Genomic DNA, 22,153 nt, shown 5'->3' on the forward strand with positions numbered 1-22,153 from the left:
CCAGGCATATTAGGTGGAGAGTATTAAACGAGCATTAAAAGGCTCCTGGGCGCCTTCCCTTTGGGATCCCGTGTACCCATTGTTGTGTGCAGGCTGGGTTAGTACAGCGCTAGCCTGCAGCACTTCCAGCACAGTTTAAAAGAGCCGAGGACTGTGGGCAGCCCACCCAAGCCAAAGACATTCCAGCTCTTTATTCTACAAATCTTTTGTTGCCATCTGCTGCTACTCGTCCTTTCTTCATCCACAGACAGTGCTGCTGGCAAACTGGAAAGTTGAGCTGCCTTGAGACCAGACGGTTTTCGTTTTAGGTGGCTAGGAAATGATTTTCTTCAGATGTACTCCAAAAAAAGGTTATGATGCTTCGAGTGTTACATTTTCCGAGAAAAAAAAAAATTCAGCGTTGATACGAATTCGTTATCCATATGAAATCAAGAGTGACTACTGTCACAGTAGAGAGCCACAAGGAAATATGGGGGTGATGTTCCTTCTATAGCTCATTGCATATTTGTTCCTTTTCAGTCATCCATGGCTAGCCTTACAAAACATGGCTGGCGGTCTAGTTTATTTTCAGAGCTCATTTTTATGTAACAGGATTTCTAGCAGGTGAAAGCCACATATTGTCCATCCCATGCCAACTGTGAGGTTAATGTAGCTAAACTGTTTAGAATTAAACTCCAATCAATGGGGTATTGGGTACCCCCTGGACTTAACCTACTGGCAAAAGCTCCAGCCCTACATTCCCTCCTACCAGTGGGGGCTCTAGTACAGCCGTCCTTCTCCTCTCTCCCTACACTCATCTCAGCATCTCTTTCTCTGTTTCTCTCATCTCCCCCTGCCCAGCAGCATTCCTCTCCCGCCCCAGTGGCTCTTGAAAAGGGCTCCTTTCTTTGGTGATGCTGGCTCTGACACAGCACTCTTCCTCCCACACTTTTTTTTTTCTCAGCACATTTGCCTCTGTTTCCTCCTTTCCCTCCCCCCCACTTCCACAGCATCCATACCTGCCTCTCCTTTTCCCCCCATCATCTGTCTCCAGTACTTATCTGTTTAAAAAATGTATAACCCACGATAGGCCAGGGCTCAAGGTGGATAAGATTTAGTGGCAATCATAAAAGTACATCTTCTCCCTTCCCCCCCAGCATCTGCCCTCTGTGCTTCTCCTCCCTCCATAACTCCTGGTGAGCCGAGGTGTGGGAACCTCTGCCAGCGCTCCCCGCCACTCCGCTGGTACTGTGAAAGTGTTCAAAATTTCACAGTGCTGGCACATAGTAGGCAAGTTAGTGGGGAGTTGGCAGCTCAAGCTCCCTCCCACTACCCTGGCTGCTGGCAGATCCTCTTATCTCTTGGGCTGGTGGGGCCTGGGGATCCCTGCCAATCGTGCTGCTCTGCCTGGCACCTCTTCCTGTGATTTTTTTTTTTTTTTAACTGGCATTCACAGTACAGCATTTTTTTTGTGCCTCCCAGTTTTTGGCGCACTAGGCAACCTCCTAGTTAGCCTAATGGCAGAGCCAGCCCCCCTCAAAGTACTGAAAGCAGTTGTTGGAAGCCACTTTGTATATTTAAAACACGACTGTTATATCTAATCTAACCATAGTAGGAATGCGTTACATGAACTTGGCTTACATGCATTAGACTGCACTCCTCTTACCTTCCCCATCATACTGCCTGTTTTCTGTAAACTGAAATGGTAAACTGAGTGCAACAAGCTAGGTAGAGAGAACATGGTACAAATGTACTCTTCTTTCACCTATGATCTCTCCAAATCACAATACATCTTCACTGATGGCCACTGTGCTGTTTGTTTGTATGACTGTGTACGTTAAACTGCCCCTTAAAATCCAACTCAGCCCACAGACCTCACCCCACGTTACTAGCGCCCCCTCTTACAGTGGTATAAATAGTTAACTTCTGTGAGCCTAGACAGAGCTGCTCTTTCTCTTTCTCTTGCTCTTCTCTCTCTCTTTCTCTCTCTCTGTAGTCAGCATCCTAAAATGTGATAAAAGCCCATGAAAATACTTTTTTATTTATCGCAAGTGCTATTTTTTCGGAAAATGAATCTAGGCCAAAGACGGTAACTTTCAATCTGACACGTGAGCACACGTGTGCTCATGTTTGATGGCGCTCGCACATGGATGCGCACATTTTATAACATATGCGTGTTTATGCGCGCATGTAATAAAATCAGCTACCCGCATGTATATGTGCAGACGATTTTATATCGGATCGGGCATGTGCAAGCGAATGCCGTATGGAGCGCATAAGGGGAGGATTTTAGTAGGTATGTGGGGAAAATGCATTAGGCCTATTTCCCAGTTCCCTCCCAGTTCGCCCCAGTAAAGGATCGGACTTCCTAAATCCCCTACCTAACTTGCCTCCCTTTTATGCTACTAGCCCCTACCTCTAAAATCCCACTGACTACCCTATTTGTGTTTTTTTTGTATTAAACTATTAACATGCAATCCATAGCAGAAGTAAGTTCCACGGTTCTGTGATCTCAGTGTGTGCTTGTGCATATAACTGACTTGATGGTGCAGTCCCATCCTGCTCAAACCACACCCGCATCCTACCCCTTTTTCCCCAAAACATTTTTAATGCACATACCGGGAGATACAGGCTTGGCTGCAGGCCTTTTAAAATCCGTGCAGCCCGCGTGCTTCTGAGTCATGCACGTATCTCCCAGCTTGGCTGCATGTAGGGCTTTTGAAATGTACCTGTAAATGAATTGCAGATTTATACAGGATTTAGCTAGGGCTTCTCTGAACCTCTCTGACTCAAGTTCTTGAGCCTGTATGATGTAGTTTGTGCTCTGACTGGACACAATCAGATACCAGCGCTGGACCTGGAAATCCTAAGTTGTGGTGGACTCAAGTTGATTGCCAGTTACAAACAGCACCAAGTTGAACCACTAGTTCTGAGTAGGGATGTGCATCGATTTTTTGACGGATGAAAATATCGTACGATATTCTCTAATCTGTCATGTATCGGGGGTCCCCGAAAATGATAGGAAAACCTCACAAAATTTTCATGTGGTTTTCTTATCTTTTGGAGGGGAGGGAGGGAGGGAGAAAGGTCACACAGATAGAAAAAAAAACCCTCCAAACCCACCCCAACCCTTTAAATCTAATTATTTACAATCCCCCGACCTCCCCAAAACTTTCCTAAAGTATCTGGTGGTCTAGCGGGGGACCCAGGAGCGATCTCCTGCTCCCGGGCCATCGGCTGCTACTAATCAAAATGGCGCCAATGGCCCTTTGCCCTTACCTTGTGACAGGGGCTATCAGTGCCATTGGCCGGCCCCTATCACATGGTAGGAGCAATGGATGGCCTGTGTCATTTTTTAAGATTATAACCTATGTGGTGGTCAATGAAGAAAATTATTTCCTAGCTACCTAAAACAAAAACTGTCGGGTCTCAGTCATTTTAACTTTCCAGTTTGCAAGCATTTTGGTAGAAGGTTCTTCACCATATAGATTAATAATGTTTACAGAGGCATAGGGACTTCAAAGTCAATAACCAAAATTAATTAGAATTATATAATTTTAACTATTGATTATAATCTTTGGTTTGTCTTTACAATTTTTATTTTTTCTATTTTTATTTGTATTTTTGTGTTTATTATTAATAGTATTTACTGCATGCTCATCCCTAATAAGAAGCTCATCACAAGCAAGCTAAAGAAACTAAAAACTAATGGTCTGATTTTTCTAAGGCTTTTCTACCATTCTGTATGTATGGGGGAAAAAAATTAGTAAAACAGGCCCTAAAATAGTAAAAAGGGATGTAAGCAATAATAAAGAATATTTATCTCATGTATGGAAAATACTTTATTTCAGCAGATTGAAGTACCATTATACATAAACAGTGTCCAGAAATGGACCTGTTTGAGAACCACTGGTTTAGAGTTTCGGACTGTTTAAGAAGACCTGGGATTCTCCTCTGCACCTGACTTCCTCTGCATCTAACTGTGTCTACATTAACTTGCCATAAATGAGAAAGGGGCTGAAAGATACCCAGATCATGATCCACAATCTGAGTGGTGATTTTTCCCGATTATGCTCATGTCCAGAAACCAAGATTTGCTGATTCCAGTTCTGAGGCCAATTCACTTTCTGTCACGATGAAATTGGGATCGCCAAATCTTGGTTCCTAGTTGCACTTGGCTAGCAAGGTGCAAACCTCACTTGCTCATGTCACCAGTCAAAGTTTGTGAGCCTTTTTGAGCCACCTGATCAAAATGAACTGGTTTAAGTAAAAGGTACTGCTAGTACCGTGAAATGTTCTGTGAGGAAGACCTTAGTTTCTCCGACATGAATGTTTGAGTAAGTGATCTGATTTTGACATTGTATGACCTCTTGCTTTCAGATGAGACGACAGTTTGAATAATTCTGTAATGTGCTTTGCTCGCAATTGGCTCCTTCACTTCAGAGAAAAAAAAGGCTTACGTGTGAGATATTACTAGTGGCTAGACGGGGCATCTGGATTCAGTTAAGCATTACAAATGGCCAATCATAACCATACTTAATGTTTTCATGCTTTTAACCTAAGGACAAACAGTCAGCTTTCATGTGGTCTTTCATCATAGCAAACTCAAGTTGATTGCTGTGTTAAGAAACTAACACCGTTGGCATAGAACTCTACAGTATTTTATAGTGCTGTTAAGAGATAAATACCAATAACTAAAAAAAAAAAAAAATACAACTAAAGCCATTTTTTTTAAAGAAGAAATTTGCACCCAAGCCTCAGAGCTCTATTCCTAGTAGCATGTCCCCTCCCTGTGTTGGGTGGTGGACTAGCTCCAGAATTGCACATCCTGGTGATCATTTATATATATATAAAATAATGTATATACAAAACTTCTTGATTTGTAACTGCTGACATTTTTTTATTTTAAAATATTAGTTCGGTGACTTTAAAACAATTATTCTTGAATAGGAGTGGCAAAACAGCCAAAAATTATAAAAAAAAACAAACAAAAGAGGCTACCTTTTAAAGCACTAGTGGTTTCTAAATAGCTTGTGTCTCAGGCTTGATAACTTTTCTCCATTTTCCTAAAGTTCAGTGCTCCCTCTGAATTTAGTAGTTTCCTCCTGAATTATTGATTGAGAATGAGTCTCTGCCGTCATTTTTTATGCTTTTGGAAGGGGAAAAAAGTGTATTTGTAGTTTGAAATAGCTTCTTATGTTGCCCTCCAAACCTTGTTCTTCTTTGATTTTAATTTATATTTTATTAAGTTTTATAGCATCAAATGATACAACACAGGAAAATTATGTACAAAAAGGAAAACGTTAATCAAAAAACTCAGTCATAAGAAAAAAACCACAGACGAGCCCACATATTAAGGAGGACAAATACAAGAAGAAAATGACTAAGGAAAATGCTACCTGAGAATCTCCTAACCCCCAGCACTACTTAGTCTTATCGACTAAAAATACTTCCAAGTGTGCAGGATCTAAGAAAATAAACGTATTCCCCGGAAAATTAATCACACACTTATAGGGCAACTTCGTATAGAATGATTTGCCTATGGCTAATACACAAGATTTCACTTGAAGAAATTGTTTCCTTCTCAACTGGGTATCCTTGGAAACTTCAGGGGAAACATGAATCTTTTGCCCACAACATGCACTCTCCTTATATTTAAAATATTGACAAAAGAAATCATCTTTATCAGAGTTGCGTGCAAATGTAATAACAAAAGTAGTTCTAGTTGATATAATCATTGGATTGTAAAAAAGATGATTATATCAGGACTAGATATAGGGGCTAAAATATCAAAATCCCTTTCTTCTAAGCTAGTGATTCTCTTCTTAGTAGGCAAATAATAGAAATTAGATAATAAAAAAAATTCCTCTCTCTCTTTCACAAAATGTGGAAAAGCCAAACATGCCCTTTTTTTTCGCAGGCGCTATTCTTGCGAAATTTATAGCAAAATCATAAATCTAGGTCTTAGTTGGTTCTCCACATTCGACAGTGAGTTATCAATCTCAGATCTTCCTCTCCATCGGCCTCATTTTCTAAAGTATCCCAGGCTTGCGGTACTTTAGAAAGTGCTGTTAGCGCAAGCCTGCGATAGCCTTAGAAAATAAGGCCCAATGTCTCTCAGAGATATTTCAACTAGCTCCTCCTGGACAGTAACTGAAGTCCCTCCTTGGGCAGATTAACTTGCATAGGGGCCAGGATTATACAACCCACACAGTCTGTAGACTTAATGGGCTCTAACGCAGGTGTGGCCACTTCCCCAGCACCCAATATTTGTGCTTTTCCAAGGGCAGCCAACTCTCTTGAGTTCCCCTGTACCACCCTGAGAGCCATTATAGCTCTTAGGGCTATTGTTGGTATACAAAACAAGGCAGAGATTCCCCAGCAACATAACCAGATGAAACTTGGGGCTTAGGCGGGGGTGAACACACTTCGGGAGATTAACAGATCCATTGGCCTGCGGACTAAAGCGGGTGTTGACACTGATGACATTGGTTTTCCTTTTCTTGCCCAGTATGCTAGCAGCTGAAAAAATGGCATAAGGGGCGCACCACTGTTCATCGCAGTTAGCCCCAGGGTCCTGATTTCATACACGGGGGTGTCCTTGGATCCCACAGCAGGGATCACCTCAAAACCACTGGGTCCCAGGTGAAGGGGTGGAAGGCTGGTGTCCCCTCTAAGCCTTGGTTCTTATCCTCCTGGCTGTGTGCAGAGTAGCTACGTTAATTGGAATGCATGGAGTAATTTGACTTATATTACATCATTTTCATTACTTTCCCAGATAAGCCTTGGTTTTTATTTGAAAGAATTCATCGTTGATTGGGTAAATATGTTAACTTCAACCACAGCTCTCTCTCATTTTTTTAAAATTAAATTTGATCAGCTATCAAAATCAGTTTTGAGTGTACCATTTTTCTTGCTGAAGATTGTACATTCACTGTCCTGCCTGTCATACAATTTTACCTGCACATCCCTGAAAAATATAAATAAATGTTCTATAGTGTTTATTTTTTCCATTGTTTTCTTTTAGTATCTTTTTTTGTTTAAAAATTCCTGTTTTTTTTTAAATGTATTCTTATATTTATGAATAGTTTACAGATTTCAAGCCAAACATCTTAAATCACAACATCATAATGTGTAATATCTTGATTACACAAATTTATAAACATTTTGATAGCATTCATTTTGTCTCCTGGGCCTATTACGACACTGTCTTCTAGCTCTCAAGGTGGGTGATGGAGACCAAGTAAACACATTCATTAATTTGTTTTGGGGCCCTGCTAAAGAAATAAATTGGCCCCTATTCGTTTTGTTTTTCTATTTAGTTTTAAACTAATGCGCATCCCTAACATTGTCTTAGGTCTTTCCCGCGTTATTTTGCTAACATCAAGGAAGACATATACATGGCACCCAATAAACACAAAATCAGTGTCGGCAGAATATCATTTCAGGACGACCCAGTCTCAACTGGTTTCAAAATGAATGTCACCAACAAAGTTCCTCTGGACTCAATATCTTCCCCTTCAAATTATTCTAATATATCTGTTAAATTCTGGCTATTGTACGAAAGCTGAGCAATTGCTTAATCTGCCCTCATGACTTGTTTGTCTGTAGCTGTAGGAAGATAGATTTTAAATATCAGTGGAACAGTTTCTTTGGGGAACTTTAAAGCTTCTATGAAATAGCTACTGCAAATGTTGTTAGTTGGGTACTGGACAGCATAGGAAAGTTGATGAAGTGGAGATTTTTTTTCTGATGAAAACTCTGCATGTTTCAATTTGCCACACAGGATTACCAACACAGCATGTAGCCTGCAAACTCTCCATCTTAGCCTGCAGATCTTTCACTTTAACAGTGAAATCCTGTAGTATCAAATCACAAACACAAACAGAAATTAAGAGCCAGAAACTTTGTTTCTGGCTCTTAATTTAAAATCTGTCCCACCCTTCTAACACCCATATAGGCCGATTTACAGTAAAGTGTGCTCAGCTGAGCACACTGTTTTAACCCGGGTGGGATATGCGTTTTGGACACATGTCCAAAACACACGTCCAAACTCCCCCCCCCCCCCCACCCCTGAAACTAATAGCACTCATCACATGCAAATGTTATTGATGAGGCTATTAGCTATTCGCTTGGGATACAGGAAAAAAAATGTGCACCCGATCCGCACATTTTACGCTCAGAAATTAGCACTTGCCCAAGAGCAGGTGTTAATTTCTGAGCAGCCCGAAGAAGTGTACAGAAAAGTAGAAAATACTGCTTTTCTGTATATCCTCCCACTTAATATTGTGGCGATATTGAGTCAGAAGAACCAAAAGGTTAAAAAAGAAAAAGTGTGCCGGCAGGTTAGGAAAATGGGCACTCAATTTTATGAGCATCTGTTTCCAAACCCGCTGACAGCCACCTCTACTGGGCTTCCGCTGCTAAGGAGGTGCTAGAGGTGTGCTATTATCCCTAGTGCCTCCTTTTTAGCATGACCCCTCATTTAAATACGGTATCTCGCACCAAGGAGAGGTGGCTGTGCGGGTGTTAGGAAAGCAGGCGCTCAGTGCTGAGCGCCCATTTTCCTGCAACCTTACTGTATCGGGCTGATAATGAACTCCAACTTATTCATTTTATTTATTTATTTAAAAATACTTATATTCTGTAACTTCCAAATTTAAAATTTATCCAAGGCGAATCATATAAATACATACATAATATGTAAGTACCAACAAATACACAACAAATAACACCCATATATTACATAAACATTATATAAAATTAACACATCTCATTAATACCATATGCTTCTTGAAAAAGATGTTTTTACTCTCTTCCTGAAGTCTTTCACATCCTGCATTCCTCTCAACTCAACTGACAAATTCCACTATGCTGGGGTGTTAAATGAAAAACCTTTGGATCAAGTTCGAGATAACTGTTCTCTTTCATTGATGGCACATTCAATGAACGCAAAGTTCTACTTAGGCTATAACCATGCCTTCTCCAGCCTGATAATCAGTAAAAGCGCAGAAGAGTGGATGAACGCCCACTCTCCCGGCGTGCGCACCGGCCACTCGCCGGTGCACGTGATTCAGTATATAAATTAGGTGGTGCGGTAGAAACGGGCAAAAGGAGGTGCTAGGGACACTAGCACGTCCCTAGCACCTCCTTTTGACTCGGAGCGGCGGCTGTCAGCGGGTTTGACAGCTGACGCTCAAAATTGAGCGTCCGGTTTTTTGGTTTTTTTTTTTACTTTTTACACTCTTCGGGACCTCCGACTTAATATCGCTATGATATTAAGTCGGAGGGTGCACAGAAAAGCAGTTTTTACTGCTTTTCTGTGCACTTTCCCGATGCCTGCAGAAACTAGCGTCTACCTTTTGGGTAGGCACTAATTTCTTAGAGTAAAATGTGCGGCTTGGCTGCACATTTTACTTACTGTATCCTGCGCGCATACCTAATAGGGCCATCAACAGGGCGCTATTAGGTGCCATGGGTTGGACGCGCGTTTTCTGCCCCTTACTGAATAAGGGGTAAGGGAAAACGCGCGTCCAAGGGCAGGTTAACAGTGCGCTCCGTCGGCGTGCCCTGTACTGTATCGGCCTGAATGTGAGGTCTTTCAGGATACCTTCTCATTTCTGCTGCCGAGTCATCTGTAGCCCTATGGAACTAGCTCCTTGCTGAGTGGTTGGATCTGATTATCAGAGCCCAAAGCTTCATTGTCTTCTCTGCCAGTAGGTCCAGACATCATAGATACATTCAGCATCTTCCGTACTATAGCTTCCTGGTCTGAGGTTCTCGCCATTGCCAGTGAACAACTATGCTTAGGACTGAAGGCACAAGAGGAGGCGTTTGCTGTCCTAGGCTTAAGGAAATGCCCAGACCATGTGGCACCTTGAAAAGACTTGGCACATTTTCTAAGACCATCATCAAGATATTTCCCCACTTGCCCAAGCAACTGCAAACTAGTCTATCGACCTAATCATTGGCTGCCCTGCAGCAGATGGGATAGCTCATGGTTGGCCTGTATATTTGCCTATAGTTCTGGGCAAGATGAAATACAACAGGTAGGCTCAGAGCTTCAAACTTGTGGGCAATTAGCATGCAGCTGTTGCCATTTTGACTCCACCCCTTCCTATTTTGCCATTTTGAGTCTCCTCTACTCTTTCTGATCTGGGTTAATGCACTCTTTCTTAATTCCTGGCTCCTGATATGAGGCAACATCTTTCTAATAAAGAAAAAGAGGGTCTTATTAAGGGTTTTGAAAGTTTCTTTCTTGTATGTCTAACTCACCAAGACATGGTCAATTTTCACATACTGTGGTGGGATACTGCCACATAGATTATAAATAGGGCAAAATGCCACCAAATGGCAGATGAAATTTAATGTAGACAAGTGCAAGGTGTTGCACATAGGGAAAAATAACCCTTGCTGTAGTTACACGATGTTAGGTTCCATATTAGGAGCTACCACCCTGGAAAACGATCCGACGGAGCGCACTGTTAACCCGCCATTGGACGCGCGTTTTCCCTTACCCCTTATTCAGTAAAGGGTGGAAAACGCGTGTCCAAACCGCCGAACCTAATAGCGCCCTCAACATGCAAATGCATGTTGATGGCCCTGTTAGGTATTCGCGTGCGATTCAGTAACTAAAATGTGCAGCCAAGCTGCACATTTTACTTTCAGAAATTAGCGCCTACCCAAAGGTCGGCGCTAATTTCTTTGGGCACTGGGAAAGTGCACAGAAAAGCAGTAAAAACTGCTTTTCTGTGCACCCTCTGACTTAATATCATGGCGATATTAAGTCGGAGGTCCCAAAGGGTAAAAAAAGGAAAAAAAAAAAAAAAAGGAAAAAAACCCTTTGAAGTCAGCCGGCGGCTGTTGGGTTGAAAACCGGATGCTCAATTTTGCCGGTGTCCGGTTTCCGAGCCCGTGGCTGTTAGCTGGCTCGAACCGACGCCGGCAAAATTGAGCGTCGGCTGTCAAACCCGCTGACAGCCGCCGCTCCCGGGCCAAAAGGAGGCGCTAGGGATGCGCTAGTGTCCCTAGTGCCTCCTTTTGCCAATTTCTACCACCGGACCTAATTTAAATACTGAATCGCGCAGTATATCTTAGTATTTTATAATTGCGCAGGCATTCTCCCGCGGACTTTACTGAATCGGCCTGTAGGTTTGGTAAAATGGCCATGCAGTAATAGCAAAAATCATAACTTTGATTTCATCTGGCTCTAATCACTTACAATAACAACAAGTCCCAATGTGTTTCAGCTGCTGCATTGGCCTGTTTTAAGGGAGAAAATTCATGTATGGAAAACAAGGAAATGTATGTATATGAAATAATTATTTCTAGATGCTATCTTCTAGGTATTCAAACTCTTGTGTTGCAAAAATCACATGAATGCATAAAAACACTCTTATCCTTTTATAGACCTTTGATATTTTTCGAGCAATAAGATATGCAAAACTATCAGTAATATGTATAAACATAATCAGGATAACTTTCAAACCTATTCATGGCCCTGGATTTGCAAGTATAAGTGGACATGTGGAGATATATCTTAGTATTTTATAAACTTTGCCTCAAATTGCTGCACAGTTATAAAATATAGCATTGCTTAGTTCTGAAAGTATGCGCGAATATTTCAGTATGCATGAATATTTGAAATGCAATTAAAGCACTTAGGCCTAGATTCATCAAAATGCTATAAATTTCTCATGAATAATGCACATGATAAGTAAAAGGGGATGGCTAAAATAGTTCTTTGCATTTTCTTATTATTATAAGGTTCTCATAATAGTCATCTCATCTATTTATACCACTATAGGAGGGACATCTAGTAACTCAAGGTGAGGGTTTGGTAGTGGACTGGGGTTTTGGGGCCAGTTTTACATGCACAGTCAGATGAATGAACAGCACAGTACACATCAGTGAAGAATGGATGTGATTTGGAATGTGGAAAGATACACAGTCTTCACTGATGTGATTCTCCTTTGACTAAATTAAAAAAATTAGCATTCATGTCACGTGATGCGATAAATAACGCATGTGTTATGGCATTATTGCAGACATTAGGGCTCTAATGCCCACGATAACAGCCTAATGCATTTTGATGAATGACCCTGTTCGTTTATAAAATAGGTAGAGATAATTACGCATGTGTATTTTACGTGCAAATAAAATATAACATATACATCTAAAACCCTGATTTATATGCGGAAGCAGGTATATTTTAAAATATGCACATGAAGTTGATAAAACCAGTTTGCTGATACATCCACCATTTTTTTTTGTTTTTTATTGGCATCAAATAAACAACAGTAAACAGGACATGGGATCACATTCAACAGGTCAAATACAAAATGATAGAAAACTATCTACAGAAATCCCAACCAATAACAGCCAAGATTTGTGCCAGTAATTAATTTTGAGACCAGCCTTCCCCCCCTCCCTCCTCCCGCCTTCACACAGTATATGTTTTTTATTAGTATCTCAAGAAAAAAGCCAAATGAAATAGACTCATAGTTACAACAAAGTGCCCAGAGAATATAGGACATTGCAGGAAAAGCAAAGTTACTCCAGAAATCACAAAATGTAACCTGGATTGTGATAACGATAACTAGTTATAGCATTAATAACCACCTCTTACAATGTTATCATTTACATTTATAATTATCTGAACTTCTTTTTCCTTCTTAATCCAAGTTATTGTTTCCCTGTTACATGTAACTGCTTTTCTGCACTATTGTTCAAATTGTAAAGTTTATTATATTGTGCACCCCTGTTCCTTGTGAACCAGCATGATGGGACTTCTGTCTTGAATGTTGGTATATAAAAAAAACTTAAATAAATAAATAAATAAATAAAATAACAATAATAAGGACATTATAAAGGAGATATAGGATAAATCACAGTGTGGATGTCGATCTCCATTGCTCGAAAGGCTGCCATATGTTTGGTCTTATGTTTGTGGGCTGTAATTTCCCCTAATGTGTACATTGATACCATCTGCCTCTGTACATCTTTATGGTGGGTATCAATGGCTCTTTCCACATACGAGCAAATACCCCTCTCGATGCAGTCACAGTGTATTTAATAAAAGCATTTTGAGAACTCGATAAGTTTGGGTTGTCTTTATTTAGCAATGCTTGAGAGGGTGTGAGAGTAATCTTGCTACCTAATACTGATGTCAGCCGACATGACACAGACTCCCAAAAGGATTGTGTTTGAGGACATTCCCACAACACATGGATAAAAGTGCCCACTCCCTGACACCGTTTCCAGCATAAAGCTGATGTCGTAGAGTGTATCTTATGCAATCTTGCCGGCGTCAAATACCACCGATACAGCATCTTATATCAATTTTCTATATGAGCAGACGATATAAGACCCTTCCCTAATGAATAAGATATTCGTTTCCAATCTTCTATAGACCAATTTTCGCAAAGATCCCTTTCCCAAGCCACTATATGTGGGGCCTGCAAAGATAAAACTCCTCCAATCATGGCGTATAGACGTGAGATATGTTTACATACTTTAGCAGCCTGAAGGCACAACGCCTCAAACGGTGGTGTTCCCTGGGTAAGCTCCCCTTTTATTTGATATTGGGAAACGAAATGTTTGATCTGTAAGTATAAATAATAATCCTTAGTATCTAGATTATACCTCTCCCGTAATATTTGAAACGGGATTATCCCTCCTGGTTCCCATATATGGGACATTTTAAATATTCCCTGAGCCATCCATTTTTTGGTTACCGGAGAATTTATTTATTTATTTATTTATTTAATAACTTTTATATACCGACGAACGTTGGGAACATCTCGTCGGTTTACATAGAACAGAACTTAGCAACAGGCTTTACAATTATTGCATAGTTAAATAAGGAACATTAAGAACATACAAATAACAGATTAGATTATACAAGAAGAAATTAGCAAAGTGGGATACGTGAAAGAGGTTATCTAAACGGGGGGGGGGGGGGGAGATTCTGATATATAGGAGGGTATCCACAATTAAAGGAGGTATATATACACGTGATTGGGAACAAATTTTTATATACAATATGTGCCGCATATATATACAATATGTGCCGCATATATTCAGAATGTGCCGCAGTGCTAAAGGCTTGACGATGAAAGATATGTGTGCTAGAAAAATATTGTCTGTGACCAACAAGCAATGCCCTCCACTTGTTCCAGACTTCTAAAGTTGCCTGGACCGACTCTGGTAGACAAATATTAGGGATCCAGGTGTTTCTAGGTTGCCAGAGAAGAGCAGAAATTGGAAAATCACCCAACATCGCTTGCTCCAATTGAACCCAGGGTTTCTGCTTTTGGGAATTATTCCATTCCACGGCCGCCTTTTGATGCGCTGCACCTTGTTATCCTAATAAATTTGGCATACCCAAGCCACCCTGTGATTTAGGGAGGTATAAAGTATGTTTCCTAACCCTTGGTTGCTTCGCATTCCACAAGTATTTAAAAAATCTACTCTGCCATTTGGCGATTGTTTTCGCGGGTACGACAATGGGTAATGTTTGTAGCAGGTATAATAGCCGGGGCAATACATTCATCTTTAGAATGGCTAGTCTCCCTAGCCACGATATGTGGTAGCGATCCCACTCCTCCAATTCTTTATAAATTTTCGCTAATAATGGAGGGTAATTAAGCTGAAAAAGGTCAATTTGGTGGCCACATCCACCATTTTATCCAGTCCATCTCCAGTTCACCCACACCTCTTGCCCAAAAATAGCAGACAACAAATAGTTAGGGTTTTTTTTTTTTTACTAATTGATTTTTTTTTTACAAATCAGTTAGGTGCAAAATTGCTTGATTAAATTGTCTGTGTTCTCATAAATCTCTTTATAAATAACAACTTTTTTGCATACCTACTGTTGTGGAATGTCCCTTTTATTGCCCCCGGTAAATGATTATGTGAAACCAAAAATGCACGTGTACTTTTGATGTTTATAAAATAGCATATATATGAATATAGACTACTTATGTGCATATATGCTAATTTTCCATGCGTAACCACTTTGAAAATTTACTCAAGTTATAGGCAGCGATCAATAGTGAAAAAACTGCTTAAAAATTTCATTTTAAAGTTAGTTAACACGTGACTAAAAAGCTAAGATGTATATCAACATAGTCTGTTCTGGTGTTTTATACAGTATTTAGGGAAATTACCTTTATTCATTTTAAAGGCCATTTTCAAAAAGACTCATAATGGAGAACAGCCAATGTGAAAATATGAAAGACATACCAATCAAGAAAACACACACGAAAACATACATGCACCTTCCCCCCCCCCCCCGAGTATGTCAGTTTTATTTCTTGATACAAGCTTATGCAATGGCCAAAACACATGCTGGAACGTTTGCTTGTTATGGATCATTACAAGCAGATGGAAAGAAACACAGATTATTGAAAATGTAAGTGAACACAATGCTTATAATAAACATACAGGGGGTCATTTTCAAAGGAGTTACGCATGTAAATGTGACATACTATCGTAGCAATTTTCAAAAGCTATTTACTCGAGTAAAGTGCACTTACTTGAATAAATCCTATGGACAATTCAATGGCATATATTGTAGCAATTTTGAAAAGCCCACTTACTTGAGTAAAGTGTATTTACTCGAGCAAAAACCAGTTTTGCTCGAGTAAATGCTTTTTAAAATCTACCCCACAGTACTCTTGAATATTTACAAGAGGAAAAAATGGAAAGCCAGTGCAGAAGAGAGAATTATGCAAGTAGATCTTACCCAGATACACCCAACATGCTAAGGAGACATTAGTCATCAACTTTACTTTTATTGTATTGGAATATCACCTGCTGTGATAGGAAAAAACCACCACCTTATTTGTCCAGAAAGGGTATTTGCTAAAGGAAGAATACATCTATTTTCATCTGCGGGTTATTGCTCATTTCGGATGAGATAACCAAGTCTGAAGTGAAAGGTAGATGTAGTGTCTTCGGTCATTCCAAGTCATGCTTTTCTATGATAGTATATGATCTGACTGAGGAAAGGAAATGGTTTTATGTCAAGGCATGGCATTTATAATGATTCACATTCCTCTGCTGTAAGTGGTGTGGTAGGAGGCCATGGCAGAATAAAAATGCATAGCTTTCGTTTTCATTTATATTCATTTGATATAATTTTAGGAGGAACAATTGTAAAATTGGGAATATTAATTTAGGTTCATTGGCTGCAGTTTTAGTTCAGGTGTTACATCAGGACTGCCCTTGCATTGTAACGTCTGATATTAAATGCAGCTACATGCCGTCATTAGCTAGAGCCCAGTCTGATACATAACTTGCATCATTATGTTGTTTCCTGTAGATAATGTTAGACATACTGTTAGGCCTATTGTCGTACTAGTAGCCAGTGAAATAGGCCAGTTTAAACATTCCAAAAGTATTCATTTGAAACTTTTAAAAATTATTTTTCAAAAATGCATTCATGCAAAACCGATACTAAATAGCTATTCAGAATCAACGAGTAGATATTAAGTATTGGCCAAGGTGAGTAGCTGGTACAGGTTGAGGTGGGTGTCAACAAGACATCAGTGTTTCTTGCGCACTTAAAGGAGGGATCTTTAGTTTCTGCAGGCCTTTATTCCTTTTTGTTTAAAAAAAAAGGCAAAAACAGCTGTTCTCCTTCCTGCAGGCATTCCATGCTGCCCTGCTGAGATGCCCCTCCGTAATCAAACAAAGATGCATAGTTTTATGTTAAAGAAAATAGTACAAACTGTGGTCAACTGTTTATTCTCTTGGTATAGGAAGAGACTTGAGATTTCAAAGGCCATGGGACAAATCTTTCAGAACATTTTAACCTCTGTATTGTGGACTAGGCACTGGTTTTTTTTTTTTTTCATGTTCACATCTGTTCAAGCCATGTCCTCCATCAGATACCTGAAGAAGAAGGTGCTTTTCCCATCTAACCTATAATTTATAAATATTAGCTATTCTAGAACATGTTTTTAATTCATTATAAAGAAAACAGACAAGTACACGACACTCTGTTAGTGCAATATATACTTGTGAAATTTATAAAATGTATTTAATCCAAATGGGATTCGATTGCACTTCACAGTTGAATATAGCAGAAACATACTTCAGCCATTACTGGTGTTAAACGCTTTCATATAATCCAGGCAGCAGAAATGCACTAAGTGAAGATAGCAGAGGAAAGTGGTTACTTTAGCAGATGATGTGTTGAAAGGGCCATACAGAGTAAACGAAAGTTGGAAAAATAAAAATGTTGCCTCTGTATTTCACAGATTCCTAGCTTTAATGTCTTTCCTACTGAACCGGCCCAATTTTCACAAACATTTTAAAATATTTCTATGTACAGTCTGTACTTTTTATATAAATGAGTATTGAAAAGTTATACTAAGCAGTGGTTCTCAACCAGGTCCCCAGTCTTTACCAAACAGTATATCCACAGTGAACATGAATGAAAGCTTTTATATACACTGGTATATGCATGCAATAGTATCTCACATTTGTTTTGGATATCCTGAATCCCACGTGCTGGGTGACGCATGAGAACCATCATTGTCACAAAGTGAGCCACTTTAAGTCGCTAACAGCCACACTCTACTGTTAAATAGTAATATAGTAAACAATGAAAGAAAAAGGCCAACTGGCCCATCCAGTCTGCCTGGTTATTCCTATCTGGACTGCCAAGTGTGCAAGATATCTTGGCTATCAGCCATAATGTGATGGCCTGTAGAATATTGCTTCTTATCCAGGACTGTTTCTGATGTCTTCCTCCCATTGTATATGTCTGGCTAGCTAAGCAAGCACAATCTTTTTTTTTTTTTCTCCACCTTCAATGCCCCTCCTATGTTAAACAAGAACTGTTATGTCTGATCTTTCCTGGTGGTCTCTCATCCAGATGCCAGCCAGGTTTGTCCCTGCTTGATTTCTGAGATCTGTTGAATGCTGACTCTCTTAGACCAGTGTTGCTGGGGGCCCAGTGACATATTTTAATTATGGCATTTAAGCTCCAATTCTATTGCATTTTATTTAATTTTTTTTTTTAAATATTGTCATGTTAAAGACCCACCCTTACGGCCCAAGAAAGACACAAGTGGCTCAGATAACCATTCAGCTCAGTGGCTCACTGAGCTGAATGGTTAAATTTAAGGTAGACAGTTGGAAAAAGGTGAAATTTTGGTCTTACCTTTTAATTTCTTTTCCTTGAATCTTGTTACCAGTGTAGACTAGTGGTTTAGGAAACACCCTTTTTCAGGTATATTAGTAGTATATCAAAGCAATGGCAAGTACCAATTGCCCCTAAAATGCCTTTAATTCTACAACCAATAAATAGAGACTTCAAAAACAGAAGGGACAGAGGAAACTCTTCTGTCTGCCTGTCCTGCTTAGAAAGCAAACTGCTCAGCAGGGGCTGTATCCCACATGTATGTATGGCATTGTGCGTGCCAAGCAGTGCAACAGGAGAGAGACATAGCACAGAAGAAGCACTCTCTGGCACACCTTAAAGGCAAAATTGAAATGTTCTGCCAAACCAAGGTCTGCTGCCAAGGATAACCATGCAGGCCCTGATTTTTTGGGAGGGTTCTGGACTGGTGTAGCAGGATTCAAGGAAAGGAAATTAATGAGTAAGACCAAATTTCACTTTCTTTATCCTGCTACCCAGTCCAGACCAGTGGGATGAACCCAAGCCCATTCCAACACAGGTGGGAAGAAGATGGCTGCTCTGAGAGTACCCTTCCCAAGGCAGTATATCCCTTGATTTGCACATCTAATCGATAGCATCTATAAGAGAATGTAAAGACCAAATGGCTGCCTTATGAATGTCCTTCAGAGAAGTCACTGTAGGTTTTGCTCAAGAGGAATCCTGAGTCTTTGAAGAATGAGCATGAATCACCTTTGGAACCTGTTGACCCTTGAATAAAAGCTGAGAGAATCATCTGCTTGATTTACCTGGACAATGAGAATTTTGAAGCTGCATTAAACTGTGAGGTCTTCTGAATACAGGCCTATCAACTGAAAGGGATTAGCCATTTTCTAAATAACTAAAGAAAGTTCAAAACCTTTAATGAGGGGAGAGATTACCCTTACCATCACTTTCCCTTTATGAGACACTGGAAGAGATACTACCTGTTTAACTGAAGACAAAAATGACCTTTGATAAGAAGGAAGGCACTGGTTAAACATGACCAACTCTGTGGAAAGCCTTAGAGGGATTACTACTAATTAAAGTCTATAACTGTAGGTATAGGCTACTAGGGATATACAACCTTTTAAGGAATATTCTTCAAGAATGCATGACTAAGCATCTCGAAGGAGAAGGCCAGTTTTAAGAACCAGATCTAGATTTCTTTGGGGCATCGGATCCCATGGAGAGGGCAGATACACTTAACATCGAACTACCTGAATCTGATGATTGTAGCATGAAATAGCTGCAACTGGGACCTCTGCCTCCCCACCAATTGAGAGCTAAGCCCTTGTCAAAAACTCTTTTTCAGGAATGTTAGCATTGACAGGATGTCTACCACCAGGGTAAAATGTCCAGAGATTTGAAAGAAGCCTCAAGTCTGAGGCTTCAGGAGAAAGTCACTGCTGAAGAATATTCCTCTCTGAACTAACACACACTCCTTGAGGGTTAAGCTGAGAAAACACAAGGTCATGCCAACTCCTGGTACACTAGGCCACGAGAAAGTGCTGAAATTTCTTTCTTAAATTTTTTTTTTTTATTCTTCTTTGGCCAGATCCACGAGCTAAGCGAGGGCTGCCAGAACACACCAGGCTTATGTCTTGTTATGAGCACGGCAATTTGGGAGGATTCAGATCCATTTTTTTATAGGTCTTGGTACCTGCCACCATGTCAGGCTATCTTCACTGAATGGGAGATGCACCTTGCAGTGCTTTGACTGTGGAGATTAGCAGGACAATAGAGCCATCTGAAGCCATAGTTGGCCCTGGCTCCAGGGAATTAGATCCAGAGAGGCTATCACAGAACCCAGAAGCTGGTGATAATGCTACACCCTTGGGGACTTCAGTGGGATAGATCTCACACTAGAGCTAACCATTTATTGACTCAGATGAGTCAGAAAACCTCTGGTGAATCTAGTATCAAGTCAAGCCCACTCAACAAACTCAGAGACTGGGAAGACACAAGATTTATTGTGCAGCTCACCACTCAGCCCAAGAATCTGAGGATCTGAGCCCCCTTGGATTAGGTTGACAAGGATTCCTTAGTCTTCAGAAACCAGAGAGTGAAGGATTTTGCCACTGAGGCAAGGTAGAAGCAGAAATGCTTCCCTTGGATAAAAAGCACAAAGGGACAAAGAGAAGCTCTAGAGATTTTCCCAGATGAGAATTTGACAGAAGCTTCTAAAACGTCCAGGGAAGAAAGGAACTTCTTGTGCCTCCCTATCAATCTGATGGAGCAAGTGTTTTCAACCTGAAGTGGGGCATCCCAAGTCTTCCAACTTCCTTCTGATTGAGGGAGCTCCAGAGACCAGCCTTTTTCTTTCAGAAACCCAGATAGGAGTACCGACCTAAACCATGAAACTTGAGTGATATTTGAACACCACTATCAAAACTCTGAAGCTTCACCAGGGCAGCTTTTACCACCCACTCTTGGAAGCTGAATTGCAGGGATACACCATCAAGGTGTTTGAACAAATACGTGGAAACGTCTAGGGACCATCTCTCTCATACCAACTGTAGAATCACTGGCCTAATGGACTGAGAAAATCACCCAGTAGGGCCACTGTAACCGGCTGCCTACCAGAATTGCTTTGGGGGTGGGGGGTGGACTGCTGCTGTCTCCTCTCCATGAACTGGATGACTATCTGGAGAAATCCCTGTGTTGACAATTCTTGTCTTCATCACCCTACGACCTGTTTGATCCATATCTAGATAGAGTATCACCTCCCTGGGCTGAGTCTTGTGACATCCTCCGTGCCACCAATTCTTCAAACAATCATGAGGCTGGAGGATGCTATCATATGGAAGTCTGAATCACTGGGACTCCACCCTTCCATACTTTGTCCAAACTAACCCTAAAAGGGAATGCCTATTAAGAAGGGTCTCAAACTTTACACTTGAGAGCACTATTTTTTGCTTTATTTAATTGATACTGGATATTGTATTATATTTGATAAAAGCATCTTTTCTGCTGCTGTCTAGCCCAGTCTGGAAACTAGGGAATTGAAACCCTAGTTTGTGTGGTCGGGGGGAGGGAAGGTAAGGAGGAGCAGGACTTGGAGTGGGGAGATGACCCACACCCACAAGTCTCAGGTAGTTGGGAACCTGCCAAAGGCCTCCCCTACTAGACCTCTCAAGAGTCATCCGGGCTCAGTTGGAGGCCTGGGAGTGGCCCATGGGATTTTAAGCTACCTGCTAGACACTATTCAACCAGCCCAAGAAGGGAACCTGGGAGTCACGATCAGGCCTGTTCTGCTAGGGGAACAGTTACAAAAATTATTTGCCCTAGGAGCAGAGATCCTGTTTTACCTGGGGAAACCCACATATTTTATTTATTTATTTATTTATTTATTTAAAGCTTTTCAATACCGGCATTCATGATGCAATCATATCATGCCGGTTTACAGATAACAGGGGGTGCAATAATCGAGAACTATTAACCAGTGCCGAGGAAGTAAAAAGTTACAATATAACAAGGTAGTTGAAACTGGGGGAGGAAGGAGACAGGAATAGACAAGAATTATATAAACTTTACAGAGCTAGATTATTTACATTGTGCAGTAATGTCTCTTTAAGGATACTATTTACATAGTGCAGTAGGGTATCTCAATTTTGTGCATTAAGGTCTCTCAGTGGATGTTGCTGTAGGGTCTCTCCCTGTCGTAGGATCTCTTCCCTGGCTATTAGACTCTGGAAAGGCTTGTTTAAATAGCCAGGTCTTAAGCCTTTTTCTAAATGTTAATAGGCAAGGTTCGTCTGAGATCTGGTGGTAAGGAGTTCCAAAGAGCGGGGCCCGCAGTAGAAAAGGCCCGGTCTCTGAATGTTATATGGTGTGTAGTTTTAGTTGGGGGAACAGTTAGCGAACCTATGTATGCTTCTCTGATGGGTCTGGATGATGTGTGTAGTCTGAGAGGGATTTGGAGGTTGAGAGGGGCTTGGGAGTGGATTGATTTATGGATGATGGTGAAGGACTTGTGTAGGATTCTGTAGTGTATTGGCAGCC

General features: G+C 40.6%; 1 protein-coding gene across 1 annotated transcript in view; it reads left to right on the forward strand.

Moving 5' to 3' along the window:
* Window positions 1–22,153, forward strand: part of LAMA1 (laminin subunit alpha 1) — a 395,343-nt gene that overhangs the window by 989 nt on the left and 372,201 nt on the right. The gene's annotated exons all lie outside the window — the stretch shown is intronic.

Source organism: Rhinatrema bivittatum, chromosome 2 (assembly GCF_901001135.1).
Source record: "Rhinatrema bivittatum chromosome 2, aRhiBiv1.1, whole genome shotgun sequence".
NCBI lineage: Eukaryota > Metazoa > Chordata > Amphibia > Gymnophiona > Rhinatrematidae > Rhinatrema > Rhinatrema bivittatum.